This window comes from Leptidea sinapis, chromosome 41 (genome assembly GCF_905404315.1).
Source record: "Leptidea sinapis chromosome 41, ilLepSina1.1, whole genome shotgun sequence".
NCBI lineage: Eukaryota > Metazoa > Arthropoda > Insecta > Lepidoptera > Pieridae > Leptidea > Leptidea sinapis.
The window spans coordinates 1726718-1739135 of record NC_066305.1 but is presented as its reverse complement, the minus strand read 5'-3'; the positions used below and the strand labels follow the sequence as shown (position 1 = coordinate 1739135).

At 33.8% G+C, this 12418-nt stretch overlaps 3 long non-coding RNA genes across 6 annotated transcripts in view; 2 read left to right on the top strand and 1 right to left on the bottom strand.

The window, feature by feature from the left end:
- The first annotated feature begins 568 nt into the window (after positions 1-568).
- LOC126976547 (uncharacterized) overlaps positions 569-12418 on the top strand; it is a 24257-nt gene continuing 12407 nt past the window's right edge. Inside the window, exon 1 of the long non-coding RNA XR_007731931.1 lies at positions 569-843. This is a non-coding gene — a long non-coding RNA (uncharacterized LOC126976547). The remainder of the gene's footprint in view (positions 844-12418) is intronic.
- LOC126976546 (uncharacterized) overlaps positions 5682-12418 on the bottom strand; it is a 25040-nt gene continuing 18303 nt past the window's right edge. For 2 of the 3 annotated variants that reach the window (XR_007731928.1, XR_007731929.1), the window contains exons 2-3: positions 5953-6201; positions 5682-5868 (exon numbers count right to left, since the gene is read on the bottom strand). This is a non-coding gene — a long non-coding RNA (uncharacterized LOC126976546). Of the gene's footprint in view, positions 5869-5952; positions 6202-6297; positions 6369-12418 lie in introns of those variants that run through there. The other variant, XR_007731930.1, reaches the window with a different exon arrangement.
- LOC126976548 (uncharacterized) overlaps positions 7105-12418 on the top strand; it is a 12423-nt gene continuing 7109 nt past the window's right edge. The window contains exons 1-3 of one of the 2 annotated variants that reach the window (XR_007731933.1): positions 7105-7186; positions 7283-7531; positions 7616-7876. This is a non-coding gene — a long non-coding RNA (uncharacterized LOC126976548). Of the gene's footprint in view, positions 7187-7282; positions 7532-7615; positions 7877-12418 lie in introns of those variants that run through there. The other variant, XR_007731932.1, reaches the window with a different exon arrangement.

The window sequence follows — 12418 nt, the reverse complement described above, 5'->3', positions numbered from 1 at the left end:
TTTATCTATATCTTTATATATAAAAATGAATTGCTGTTCGTTAGTCTCGCTAAAACTCGAGAACAGCTGGACCGATATGGCTAATTTTGGTCTTAAATTAATTAATTGGAAGTGGAAGTTCAGAGAAGGTTTAAAAGATGAATTAATATGAAAATGCTCGGAATTAAATAAAAACAACGATTTTGATTTTTCTTTGATGTGCCCCCGTCGTTCAGAAATCAAATTGAAATGAATAACTAATTAGAATCTTTGTTTCTCAGGAGGTTAAAAAACGAACTTTATTCTAGCTACCTATACTTAGTAGATTAACTACAGCTGTTAACTATGATGGCAGTACAACGTTTACTGGTTCAGCTAGTATTTAATAAAATAATGTAACATATTGAACCATAATAGAAGAATATACGTATGAAAGGAAGAATATTTTTTTATTCTATTACGTAATTATTATCCCACGTGGGAGAGAGGACTCACGCGCTACAGTATTGTATGTATGAACATTATTTTAAATGCATTACATAAATTTTGAATTATTGATTTTTAATATTGAGTCATTCGGAAACGTCAACAAGTGCACACCATTACTTGCTCACTCCAAGTTATTTAATTCATAAATAGTGTAAAGGATTACCGTTCTTGTGAAAAACTTTTATTACCTTAATCTAAAGAAAGTTAGTAAACCAGTGGCATAAACAGAATTACAGAATCCATTACAAACATTTGTAACTACCTACAAGTTATTCGTCGCGTCGCGAGCTCGCCGTCGCCTTGTCGCTGACCCGTGTACCACGAAACTGTGATTTTCGAACGATAGCGACTGTCGCAATTGTAGCGGATCTATTGGTAAAGGTTTTTTTTATAATATGATTTCGAAACAAAATATTCGTTGTGCTGCTTGTACAAATACTATTACTGATAAGAGATACATAAGTTGCTCTGAATCAAAATGTGTAAAACGATTTCATCTTACTTGTGTAAATATCACAAGCCCAGATTGCTCGTCTGTGACTAAAAAGGGCGCAGATAATAGTGTAACACCAACTCAAAGAGATGAAAACGTTACGATCAGGAAACCTAAACTGACTAACCCAACTTCAGTGAACCAATCGCAAGAACCACCGTCGCCCTTAACGATGTTGACAGATGAAAACCGCCTGCTTAGGGCTGATATCTATATATATCTATCTTCGAGAACACTTCTCTTAAAGCCGCGCCTAGTATCGGAATACTGGGTCTCGAAATCTCGAGCGATTGCGAATTCCGTGGCCATCTGGAGGGCAAAGCCAAATTGGCTTCGAAGAAGCTGGGCGTCATCAATAAGAGCACGGCAATACTTCAAGCCGGCCCACATTCTAGCGCTCTACAAAGCGCAGGTCCGGCCACACATGGAGTATTGCTGTCATCTCTGGTCTGGCGCACCCCAGTATCTGCTCGATCCATTTGACCGCGAGCAACGTAGAGCAGCTCGAATTATCGGGGACTCAGTGCTCTGTGAACGGCTGGATCTCTTGGCGTTGCGTAGAGACGTCGCATCATTGTGTGTCTTCTACCGCATTTATCACGGGGAGTGTTCCGAAGAGCTGTTTAACCTGATTCCTGCCGCCGAATTCCACCTTCGCACGATACGCCACAAGTTAGGATTTCATCCCCACCATCTGGATGTGTGGCGGTCCTCCACAGTGCGGTTTTCAAGGAGCTTTCTCCCTCGTACTACACTGTGCACACACACATATGTGCACTGAGACGCTGTGAAAATAAAGTCAAAGAATTGGCTAGCTAATTGTTAAAAATGAGAAACGTCTAAAGGTAGCAGAAGAAAAAGCAACTAAGGTTGAGTACTTGTGCATGCAAAATGAAGTACTCCAAGGGCAAATAAATTCTCTATACCAAACAATGATGGCAAACGAACTAGAAATTTGTGGGATACCTGAATCGCCCAATGAAAACCTGCATCATTTGCTCCTGACTATGGCTGCATTAGTAGGATCTAAGCTGACGGATATCGATCTCGATCATGTCGAGCAGGGCTCCGAGTTACCACCTCCAGCAAACCACCCAGGCTTTTGGTGGTGCGATTTCTACGCCGTGAAACCCGTGACCATGGAACGACTCGTGGTCCAAGAACGAGTGGAAGGCAAGCGGTCACGAGGTCGGTCACCTACGCGATGGACCTAATAAAGGCTGTGACACAAACCACCATAGTCCAATGTTCCCGTATCGCTGCAGATCGTGGCAAGTGGAGGCGCATTGCAAGGGCTGCATCATCCACCATAGATACATCTTGTGTGTACCTAGTCTCATCATGCAACCACGACCACTCTGTAAAGAGTGAACGACCACGGAGGAGGATATTTGAAGTAAAGTTCTGATGTATAGAAATCTTCTAGGTTTCTTAATTATCAAAAACTATCAACCTTAGTTACTTGATGAGAGGCAAGAGCCTACTGCACCATTTCAAAATTAGTGTAAATTTGTAAGACATCATAAATTCTTAACTATTTTTATATTGATATTAACTGTGGGAGATAATAATAATAATAATATTGACACACATTTACACACATTATCTTGCTCCAAATTAGGCATAGCCTGTGCTATGGGTTGCAAGACAATAATATATTTAATACTATATACTTACTTAAACATACATAAATACATATCCATGACTCGGGAACAAACATCCATATTCATCATATAAATATGTGTGCACCTACCGGAATTCAAACCCGGGACCTCTAGCTTAGTAGGTAGGGTCGCTAACCACTCGGCTATATAGGTCGTCAACTAATTACAACCAAAATCAAAAGGTTTATTGAACTCATAACATTGATTTACAATGGCTTAAGTTCAGTCATACACTTAATTTCATAATAATAAATAATTAATATCAAACAGATAAAATTAAAATCAAACAAATCAAATAAGTAATATAAATAACATCAAACAATTAAAATCACATAAAACAAATCACACTTAAGTAGAGCAATTCAATTCCAGGCTGCTTTAATAATCTTGGATATTGTAAAATAGCCTTTGCTGCTTAATTTACTTTTTGAGAAGGCTTTGAATTTGTTTATAGACATATTTGCTATATGTTCGGGGAGTTTATTATAGAAGCGAACACACTGATACCTAAAAGAATTACTGACTTTATGGAGTCTTGTGGCAGGCATGGCAAGTCTACCCTTATTTCTAGTATTAATACTATGTAAGTCACTTAGTTTTGTGAACTTATTTTTATTCTTTTGTACAAACATCAAATTCTCGTAAATGTATTGAGAGGCCACTGTCATAATACCTATTTCTTTAAACTTATTTCTTAACGAAATTCTAGATCCCATGTTATAAATGGCTGTAACGGCTCTCTTCTGCAGCACAAATATCGTATTGATCTCAGCAGCATTACCCCATAAAAGGATACCATAGCTCATAATGCTGTGGAAGTAACTAAAATATACTATTCTGGCCGTATCTATGTCAGTCAGTTCTCTTATCTTCTTAACCGCATATGCTGCAGAGCTTAATCTGTTTGTTAAGGCAGATATATGGTCACCCCACTGAAGCTTCTCATCTAGAGTTATACCCAAGAACACTGTCTTATTTACAAGATCCAACATTTCTCCATTTAATTTTATATGTGTGTTAATCTTTTGGTAATATGAATTTTAAGCATTTCGTTTTCTTACCATTCAAAAGAAGATTGTTTACTTTGAACCATTGTTCTACCTTAGAAATAGCATTATTTACATCTTCAATAGTAGTTGCATATCGATTAACTTTAAATAATTGTGATGTATCATCCGCAAACAATACTATATCATGTGTGTTCTCTATAAGATAGGGTGATCATTGATATAAACTAAAAACAGAAATGGACCGAGAATTGAACCCTGCCGGACGCCTATTCCTAACACAGAGCCTGAAGACCTTACACTATTGACTTCAACATACTGTATCCTGTTATTCATATATGAGATTAATAAATTTAAAGCGCTTCCTCATATGCCATAGTGTTGCAATTTCCTGATAAGAATTTCATGTTGAACGCAACAATATTAATAACTAATTTAAAAAAAAGAAAAAACGCTGGATTGGTTTCTTTCATTTATTAAGTGATAGATATATAACTATTATTTTGAAAACCTAAATAAGTTAAAACAATATACTAAAATTTTCCGTAGACTATTTCACAATGTACTAGTTTTAATTACCACCACTAGCTAACGCACACATTAGACAATAAAAATCGATCATGCATTATCGAGCTGTTAGGTCGTCTATACGCTTGTAGTAGTCTATGCTATCATATGCAACCAAGCATTAGAATAAACTTTCTTTCCCAGTATTTATAGGTATATTTCTCAGTATTTCCCCGGAAAGACCGCCAATTACAAAATAATTCTTCAGTTAATGTTTATGTTCGTTGTGTTTATCACAATGTACTTAATACTTATAACTGGAATGTTACAGTTGTTATGTTATATTAAATAAGCGCGGTCTTACCTTATTGAATGTGCAAAATTTTGACATTTTTTGATTGTTACTTAAAATAAGCAAAAAATGCAAAGATTTTTTTTAAAATATGATATTAGAAGATTTTTGATAATAATAATATGTACTAATTCGGTTATTTTCAGTTCACATACTAGTCAAGTAGTTATATTTATTATGAAAATAAGGGACGAGATGAGCAGGACGTTCAGCTGATGGTAATTGATACGCCCTACCCATTGCAAGCAGTGCCGCTCAGGATTCTCGGAAAACCCAAAAATTCTGAGCGGCACTACAATTGCGTTCGTTACCTTGAGACATAAGATATTAAGTCTCATTTGCCCAGTAATTTCACTAGCTACGGCGTCCTTCAGACCGAAACACAGTCATGTTTACACATTACTGCTTCACGGCATAAATAGGCGCCGTTGCGGTACACATAAGCTAGCCGGCTTCCTGGAGCCTCCCACTGGTACTAGTCAAACAATTTTCAAATTATAAAGATTTGAACATAATATTTCTTGATATGATATTTTTAAGCTATATCGCATGCAAATACATGAAAGTAATGGCACTGTTCTCCAACATACAAGCTCTTACAATTGAACTTAAATTTGGAAGTAAAACAATATAATTTAATAAATATATTTATTGCAAATGTTATATAGAAACAACTTCTACTAGTAATTTTAGAAATATCATACAATTTGTAAATGTAATATATATGAACTTAGACATAAACTCAAGAACATGTTAAGAAACCTAAATTACGAAGCTACTGAAAATCTTATTCGATAACCACTACTTAATCCAGGTATAGCATTTGAAAAATAAAAAGCTAAACACATACTCACACACACACACATACACACACACACACACACACACACGCACACACACACACACATATATACACACACATATACACACACACATACACACACAAACACACAATACACGCCCTAAATAATATATAAAATAGTTTCTGTCTTCATAATTTGTTGCATAACTTCCATTGTTAGACCTTAAAATATGTTGATGTTTGTTATTTGACATTTTAGAATGCACAACTGGGAAGAGACTGACCCCCATGTCACGGGCTGTCCTAGTTTGGGGGTCGGGGGTAATTTTAAGCAAAATTGTATTTTTTTCTTTGCAACAAATAAAGATTTATTATTTATTATAATTATTTTATTTTGGTGCTGCAGTAAAGGTTTATTATTATATCATCATTCCTTGCATTCCGCTACCAAAACCATTTCCAAAAGCTGATTCACCATTCCCATATCCGTTGTATCCGCCGCCGGAATAACCGCGATTATTCATCGCGGAACCGCCGCCAACATTGTGGAAGCCTGAATCGTCTGCTTGATTTATCTACAACCACACAATGTTTATAATACGACTGTTATTAAGAATTAAGTGAAGAGTGTGAATCGTATAAAACTATTAAATTCTTACAGATAACACCCTGTGGTTGTGTGCTCCGATATTGTTATAACCTCCAGCTCCTGAAGATCCATAACCTTGGTTTCCCATTCCACTTGCACCACCGCCGTATTGTTGTCCACCGTATCCTCCGCCGTTAGAGTATCCACCCATTCCACCTACACCCATACCCATCCCAGGTCCAAGACCCATACCTCCGAGTCCCAATCCACCAAAAGGTTTTGCGTCAAGTGCAACAATGCAGCAAAGACAAATGAAAGCCTGAAAGTTAACGATCACCATTATATTCTATACTATTTTATACTAAATAAAAATTTAGATCAAGAAAACTTGAGAAAATACGGAACGAACTATTACAATTAACTTCATTTTGTGATAGGTGCTTCAGATTAATTTTGATAATATTATAATGTGTCTGCTTCGTAGCAAGTGATCAACTGAATGAACTATTGTGTCTTACAATGTTTATATTCAAAATATTATCATTGATCAATTAATTTAATGGCGCCCGGGAATTCCGTTTGCTGTGCGGAAACATTTTAACGGATATAATGATGTATTGATCAAAAACGCAAATGTAATGAAAACTGTGTGTTAAATACATAAGCCTACAATATAAAGAGGAAATATTTGATTGTTTGTTTGCCTTGAATAGGCTCCGAAGCTATTGAACTGATTTGAAAAATCTTTCACTGTTGGGATGCTACACTATCCCCGGGTACTACTAGGCTGTATTATATTTTCAAAACAAATTAGGGATCCTTACTAAAACTCCAATGAGGTAACAAAATGTGAAAAAAAAATACCTAAAATATTCTTTACATCGCGTGCGCTGCGAATAGTATTGATGATCGAATAAATTTATGTACTACAACTTTGTACAACATATTATCATTATTTACAAAGCGCGCCATTGTAACAATAACGTCATAAATACCATAGATTCTAAAAATAAATATTTCGAAAATCAACTTTTTCATACGCCACTTAGAGTTTTTACGTATAACACACAGTTTTCATTACATTATTGGGTTTTTGATCAATACATTATTATATCAGTTAAAACGTTTCCACAAAGCAAACGGACTTCCCGGGCCACATTATGTTAATTGATTTAAAATATTTTAAATATAAAACATTATAAGACACAACAGTTCATTCAGTTGATCACTTGCAACGAAGCAGACACATTATAACATTATCAATATAATTCTGAAGCTCCTATCACAAAATGAAGATAATAATTGTAATAGTTCGTTCCGTATTTACTCGGATTTTCTTGATCTAAACATGTATTTTGTATAAAATAGTATAGAATATAATGGTGATCGTTAACTTTCAGGCTTTCATTTGTCATTGCTGCATTGTTGCACTCGACGCAAAACCTTTTGGTGGATTGGGACTCGGAGGAATGAGTCTTGGACCTGGGATGGGTATGGGTGTAGGTGGAATGGGTGGATACTCTAACGGCGGAGGATACGGTGGACAACAATACGGCGGTGGTGCAAGTGGAATGGGAAACCAAGGTTATGGATCTTCAGGAGCTGGAGGTTATAACAATATCGGAGCACACAACCACAGAGTGTTATCTGTAAGAATTTAATAGTTTTATACGATTCACACTCTTCACTTAATTCTAAATAATAATCGTTTTTTAAACATTGTGTGGTTGTAGATAAATCAAGCAGACGATTCAGGCTTCCACAATGTTGGCGGCGGTTCAGCGATGAATAATGGCGGTTATTCCGGCGGCGGATACAACGGATATGGGAATGGTGGATCAGCTTTTGGAAATGGTTTTGGTAGCGGAATGCAAGGATTGATGATATAATAATCAACTTTTACACTAGAGCTAAAATAAAATAATTGTATGATATAAAATGACTACTACAAGTTGTTTCTATATGAAATTTGGAATAAATATATTATTTATCAATTTATATTGTTTTACTTTCAAATTTAAATAAATTTACATCGCGCTCATTTAATATTAAGTGACAACTGTAATTATCCAATTATAAATATTAAGTATTTTGTGATAAACACCACAATAATTGTAAACATTAACTGACAAATTACAAAAGGATTTCTGGTCTTTCCGGTGAATACACCTATAAATACCGGGAAAGTAAGTTCACTCTAAAGCTTGATTCCATATGTTAGCATAGAATTAGAGTATACTAGCGTATAAACCACCTGACAGCTCGATCAATTATTGATCAATCTTTATTTTCCAATGTGTGCGTTAGCCACTATTAGTATTTTTTTATTACCATTACTAAGTGGTAATTAAAAACTACTAGATTGTGAAATATTCGACTGGAAATTTTAGTATCGTGTTTTAACTTAGTAATCAAAAATAATAGCTATATCTTATGTCTTTAAACGAGCAATTCTTGCATATAATATATATAATCTGAATTTGGGAAACGGCAACAACGATTTTCATAAAATATAGTATACAGGGGATTTCGGGGGCGATAAATCGATCTAGCTAGGTTTCAATCTAAAAATAAAATTTTTTTAGTGTTTTAAGGAGAAACAGCTACAATAACATTAGAATACAAAGATAAATTTCGCCGCTATAATAGCTCAGATGGGGCATTGAGTGAACCGGAAAGCAGATGACCCCGGTTCGAATCCTAATAGTTTATTTGTTAAATTTTTGTACATACTTAAAAATCCGAGCAAGGCTCGGTCGTCCGGACATTATCCTTTAATAAATTAAAGAAACCAATGCAGCATCTTTTCTCTTTCTTTAATTCTCCCACAGTTTATATCGTTATAATAATAGTTTTGAATTTTATGATGCCTCACAAATTTACACTAGATTTGAAATGTGCAGTAGATTCTTGCCTCTCATCAACTATCTAAGATTGATAGTCTTTCAGATCATAAAAGAAACTTAGAAGATTTTTGACCACAACTTTACATCAAATATATACTTACCTATAAATTTAAATGAATTGAAATGCATTTAAATGATGTGCATAACATAATACAATACTCAAACCTACATCAGAGGAAGTTTGTAAAAGAAATCTCGAAGCAAATGATTACATCCAATTAGTGAGTAACCATTATATATAGAATAACCGAATGAATTCTACATATTTAAATAAATACTTTTTTAAAGTATTAAACATGCAAAGAAAATACTATGAATTCCACACAGATCAAATAACTATGTCCAAAACGGTAAATGACTGCTAATTTTATTCCACTCAGAATTTGGAATGTTCTGACATAATATCTCTAATTTCAGTGTCAATGTGAAAACAAAATTTCACAATCCGTATATTTTATTTATAACAATTAAAAAACTTATTGCTCAGTACAATGACATTTTAAAAGAGATGAATATCAAGGCTATTTATACGTTTACACCAATATAATACACAACAGGGGATCATAAAAACTTTATCATAAAAGTTCAAATTATTTTAAGACAAACAGATATTATATAAGTTAGTTTTTGAGCTCAAAGTATTATACCACGCCAGCCCTTGATATCGTCGTAATAAAATGTAAGTAACGTACGTAGTGATATATGTTGAACCTGTAAAGCGTATTTTAAGTGATTTCTTATATAGAATATCTTAAATTATCTTATGAATTCTACAAATTTAAGAGCTCATCAATCAGATATAGAGCTTTTTCCTTCGATGTTAAAATTACAATGATCAATTTGTTTTTAAGCATAAAAATTATTTAACTGCTTTTGAAATACGCCATTGAGTACTTGGAAAGAAAAAATGTAAAATTTAAGATCTTTCAGAGAATTGACGACATTAAGCATGAGAATTATTTGCACATATTTTCCAAAAAAGGTCTGCTGTCCAAATATAATTCACATCAAAATTCTTAATTTATTAATCACTAGGTCACCTCATAATCCTAGAATATTTAAAAAGGGACCAATTTGATATGTAACTCATTTCTTTGTTTTTTTTTAATGAATGTAAGGACGAGACGAGCAGGACTTTCAGATAAAGGTAATTGATTCGCCCTGCCCATTACAATGCAACACTGCTCAAGGTTATTGAAAAACCCAAAAATTATGTGCGGCACTACAACTGTGGTGGTCACCTTGATACATAAGATGTCAAGTCTCATTTGCCCAGTAATTTCACTAGCTACGGCGGCCTCCAGACCGAAACACAGTAATGCTTACACATTACTGCTTGACGGCAAAATTGGCGCCGTTGTGGTACCCATAATGTAGCCGGAATCCGGTGTAAAGGAGCCTCCCATTGGTGAACTGGTTGTATTTATCTCATCTTGTCATTCAAATCTGTCAGTTTGAAAAACGTCAGCCTAAATTAAATACGATACATTAAGATTAGTTTTTAATCTTAACAGTCTTGCTTACAATATAATATACATATATTTTTATAACTATTACTTATGCTATCACTTTCTTATAACTGTGTAACTGTAGCTACATGAATCCTTGTGAGCCAGCGTCATATCCGTTTCCATAGTATGCTCCATCGTTCTGATATCCGTTGTAACCATTATTCTTGCTACCACCGATATTCATCGCGGACCCGCCACCGATGTCGTGGAAGTCGGAACTGTCTGCTTTATTTATCTGTTAAAAACAATAATCTTTTAATCGTTTTTATATATTTGGCCTACAATAGTTTGTATTAATTGTAACAATTATTATTGATATTTTGAGGTTACACAGCAAAATTAGAAGTCTTTATTTATTCGCACGCGTAATACATTTAGTAATGCTTGAAATATGAATTCACTTGAGTTGAAAGCATTATTAAACGTTATTGTTCAATTGTTTGAGGATTAGTATAGAGAGATATCCGAGATATACGGCCTAATTTTGTTGGCAATTTGAAATATTAACCTCTAAAAATCTATGCAAAAAATATTATAATCAATAATTTTATAATAACGATGCCGATGCTGATGATGTATATACCAACCGATGTCACTTTGTTATGATGTCCTCCAATATTATGAAATCCTTCCCGGCCCATATTTCCATATCCCTCATTACTGTAACCGCCTTCACCTCTATTAAACTCCTGGCCACCGTATCCATCCTGATGCATATATTGGTTACCAATTCGACCTAATCCCATTCCTGGATACCGTTCATAGCCCCCTAATCCTAGACCCGTGCCAACTCGACTATTTCCAAAACCAAGTGCGAAGGTTGCAACAAAGACAAGGAATACAAATATCTGAAAAAATTAATATTATTCAAATTAAAGTGGAAGTTTTTCCATTACTTTAAATGATTAGCAAAAAGGAATATTCCTTCTTGACGAACGTATTTGAACCTTGTTTTAAGCCCAAATAACATTATATCACGAACATTACTTAAATATTTTTACTACAAATTTATGTATTATATTATATGAATAGCATATACTATGAAATAAAAAATATTGTTCTTACTATGCAATTCATTTTGATAATTCCAACGACTACTGACAAATGTGATATTTCTCAACCCGTGCAAGTTTTTGAACTATAAAAAGGAATTAAGAGTGCACCTAATTATAATCACTTAATAATTACATGAACGCAACCTTATAATATAATATAATCATTTCTCGTTACAGTTATAATTATTATAATATAGAAAATTAACGTTAAAAGATACTTAGTTAATTAGCTTACCTAATGATAATTTTGGGGTTAAACTTTACCATATTTCCATTTTAAATTTGAACGCTTTCATAATAATTATATTCCTTGGCTATGTTGCAATTAAATATTCGATTTATTTATTATATTTAAACACCGCTACTTATTAATAAAATCAGCAACTAAAAAGGCCGGGAATAGTTAAGAGATTTATATTGTATTATTTTAAATAAAAATAACAGAAGTAATATATATTATCCTACTAAATTTGGATATCAAACTTAATAATTTGTACTTATCAATGTAAAAATCAGAAAGTCATCATAAAATCATCATCAAAAGATTAATCATCCATCAACATTTTGATGTAAAGCTTTTTAGTCTTACTTTTCTATATTACTTATTCAAAGAGTAAGATTAAGCTCGATATGACTTTACTACAGAACTGGATCTCTGGTAATAATAATAACGCATAGTTAATAGCGAAGTTAATAAGTTTATGACCATGCATAAGGGATTATCATAGCGCCTCCTACTAGTTATAATATGGGATTCAAGCCTTATAAATAGCACAACAAAGTAACTGTTTTATAGTTTCAAAAATAAAGAAAACATTTTTCCAATTTTAAAAAAATATCATTTTTCTTAATATGATATTGTTAAGCTATATCCCATTCAAAGTCATGAAAGTGAAGGCAATATTCTCCATACAAGCTCATACATATTAACTTAAATTTGCAAATAAAATAATATAATTTAATATTTATCTCGGAGATTTATATGGATTTAAAATCTGGCGTCACGGTGTTGGTATCCACCGTGTTGTTTTAAGTCGATCACTGCGCACAACCGGCGCGGGCGC